The sequence below is a fragment of the Myotis myotis genome, unplaced genomic scaffold (assembly GCF_014108235.1).
Source record: "Myotis myotis isolate mMyoMyo1 unplaced genomic scaffold, mMyoMyo1.p scaffold_m19_p_38, whole genome shotgun sequence".
Lineage (NCBI taxonomy): Eukaryota > Metazoa > Chordata > Mammalia > Chiroptera > Vespertilionidae > Myotis > Myotis myotis.
This window is the reverse complement of record NW_023416344.1, coordinates 1,425,369-1,428,396: the sequence shown is the minus strand read 5'-3', so window position 1 is coordinate 1,428,396 and position 3,028 is coordinate 1,425,369. Positions and strand designations below refer to the sequence as shown.

The following is a 3,028-nucleotide window of genomic DNA, read 5'->3' as shown; positions in this document are numbered from 1 at the left end:
TGTGTCCCTGTTTTCTGATGGCGAGAGAGAGAGAGAGAGAGAGAGAGAGAGAGAGAGAGAGAGGTGTTGTGTGAAGATGTGATTATTTTGAGTGCATTTTGGATGGTGAGCGTTTTGTATTGTTGGGGAAGGAAGTGAGTGTCATCCGTGTGTGGCCTGTGATTTTTGTTGTGCAGGCATTGTCATGTGGAGTGGAGCAGAAGGCATCCGTTTGTAAAGCGAAACAGAAGAGGCCATTGTAGATTTTGGGAAGAAATGTGTTTGGCAAGGTGTTGTTGCTTGCAAGTGCTGGGGTTCCCTAGGGCTAAAGGTTGATGGAGGTGTGGATGGGCCATTGTGGAGGGGATGAGGGCGGAGGTGTGTGGCTCCCTGCAGGCGTGGCCATGTGGGTGTGTCTGCGTAAAGGGCAGGCGATGGTGCCGTGTGGCTGGAAGTGTTTTAGTTTTGGATGGTATTATGTTTTGCACGGTGAGGAAGGGTGAGGCTTTGTGTTTGTTGAGGGAGCCGGCTGTTGTTTCGGGCCTCGTTTCCGTGCCGGTGTGTGTGGAGAGGGTGCAGCGGTCGTGTCTGTTGTTGTGTGGGAGGGAGGCTGTCCGGTGGGGCGAGGTGCGTGTGGCTGTGAGCGTGGGCTGAGTGCGGTGGGACAGGTGGTGTGTGTGTGTCCCAGGGTCACATAAACGTCAACGGCATGCTGTGGTCCACTCGGGGCTAGGGTGTGGTGAGCAGCGACCGTTTCGGTGGGAGCATGGATGAAGACGGGCAGGTGTGGTGGGGCAAGGGAGATGCGAGTGTGTAGGAGTGAGGAGGCGTGTGTCTCAGGCGCTGCAGCTGTTTGTCAGCAGCAGGGGATGCATTGTGTTTTTTGCGAGGCTGAGAGGCCGTGTCCTTGGAGAGTGCAGGTTGTGTGTAGCGATCCCAGCGGGTCCGTGCCGTGATGAGCCAAGGGAGGCCGTGCGAGGCGCCTCTTGTCCCCTAGGTGGAGGGCTAGGTGCCGTTTGGCTGGATGGAGGCATGGCGTCGGTCCCCGTTTCTCCCGAAGTGGCTTTTGAGGTGAGTGGAGTGCGGGCAGCGATTTTGCTGCAGGGCAGTGTTGAGTTTGGGTGAGGGCATTGGAATGTGTGCCCTCCGGGCATGCGCGGAGAAGTCTCCGCCCCGAAAGGTTCCCGCGGTTGGAAATCCCGCCCAAAGGTCTTTAAAAGCCGGCGCCTGCCCTGCCTGGTTTTTGTCGGCATTGCGGCTGAGCCAGGCGTTGTGCGGCTGATGGAATGGACGTGGAAGTCCTGAGCCGCGTGTCATGGTGCGTTGTTCGTGGGGCAAGGTACTCCCCCGTTGTCGGCTGAGGTAAGTGGTGGAGTTGTGTGTTGATTTTGTTGTTCCGTTGGTGTGGGAGTGGGCGCGTGTGTTGTGTTTGGGCGCTTCCTTGTGCACGCGGTTGCGTTTTTGGAGTGTGGTTTTCGTGGGTGTTGAGGGAGAGTTGTGTTTGTCCGTGCGTATGTTGTGGAGCATGTAGGTGGTGGGTGCGTGCCGTGTTGGTCAGTCCTCGCGTGTTTCTGAGCTGACCGGGATGTTGCTTGTCCTGTGAGCGTGTTGCCATGGGTCTTCCGTTGTGCTTGTGCAAGTGTCCTTCAAGTAGTAGAATTGTAAGAGCGTGTGATGATGGTTTTGTAAAAGGTCTTTCAGACTCTTTTTTGTCCCCCCCCCCCCCTCAGGTTTCCGTCTGTCTGTCCCTTCATCTCTGCCTGTGCTTCGAAGATGTTTCATGCGAGAAGGTTGACGGAAGGGCGATGTCCCCGCTGGCTGTTGGGTGTGATGGAAGAGGCCAGGTGGGTGCCGTGGTAGTGTCGTTGGTGAAATAGGTTTTGATGTGGGTGGGAGGGAGGGAGGGAGGGAGGGAGGGAGGGAGGGAGGGGGCAGAGAAAGAAAGATGGATGTGAGAGGTTGTTGAATTGTGATTGGTAATGTTGTAGAGTTGTGTTTTTGTGTTGCATGTGTTTGTTTTGCATGGTTGTAGGTGGAAGCCGTTTGTGCGATGCAGGTCGTGTCTGTTTGTGTGAGTGTGTGTGGGGTCCTCGTGACACGGTGGGTTTTGGAAAGGTGGGTGTCGGTCCGTGTGTGCCGTGATCCTTGGTGATGCGGCATTTGGACGGTCGTCCTGTGGTCCCATTGTTTGCACAGGACTCGTGTGGGCAGTTGTTGGAGGGAGCCGCGGCGGACCGGTGGAGGGGGTGGTGAGTTGTGACAGTCCTGTTGTGGGTGCCGTGCAGGCGTGTGAGGGTCTCCCCCGCCGCGGCCCCCCCCAACAGTGTGCGTGGTGTGGTTTGGGTTCTTTCCCAGTGTGTGTGGTGAAGGCTGGTGTAGAAATGTTTGTTGATTTTTCTTTTCAGGGGCTGTCATTTATGGAAGGTGGACGTTCCGGTTTGTCCATCCCTGCGAGGTCGTTGTTGTTTGGAGCGTCCCTGTGCAGTTTTCCAGCGTGTCCTTGGGCGGATGTCTTTGTGCCGTGAAGAGGTGAGAAGGTGTTGTGGTTCAGAAGGGTGAGCGTGGGTTGAAGTGACAGGAGGTGCAGAGAGTAGGAGCGTTTTCTGAGAAGGCCAGGTGGCATGTTTGAGAATAAGGCTGCCCCGTCTGATGAGGTCTTCAAGGGCAAGTGAGGATTTCTTGAGCTGGTCAGCGGGTACCGTCACAGCACCCTGCCGAAGCAGGCTGAAGTGCAGCGCCAAGTACAGGAGTTACAGTGTATTATGAAATGTTGTGGAGGAGGCCCAGAGAAACATGTGTGTTTGAATTTCTGGGTCCCTAGTATGGAGGAAAGTGTGTGTATTTATACTTTTTGCAGTCGTTTGTCTCCCAAATGTGGGATGAGATTTCCGGGGCTTCGGAGAAAGAAGGCTTGCGTGTTGGGAAGGGGCTCTGAGACCCTATGTGAAGGCCTGTCCTGATGTGAGTCCCTTGCTATGTATGTGTTCTAGGAACGTACAGCACAGCATGACCCGTCTGGCCAAAGCAGGAGATATGCAGCAGAGCCCAG

General features: G+C 55.5%; 1 long non-coding RNA gene across 1 annotated transcript; it reads left to right on the top strand.

The window, feature by feature from the left end:
* The first annotated feature begins 812 nt into the window (after nucleotides 1-812).
* LOC118653140 lies at nucleotides 813-3,028 on the top strand. Its single transcript, XR_004966786.1, has 4 exons — nucleotides 813-1,341; nucleotides 1,710-1,823; nucleotides 2,176-2,508; nucleotides 2,970-3,028. It is a non-coding gene; the product is annotated as an uncharacterized LOC118653140 (long non-coding RNA).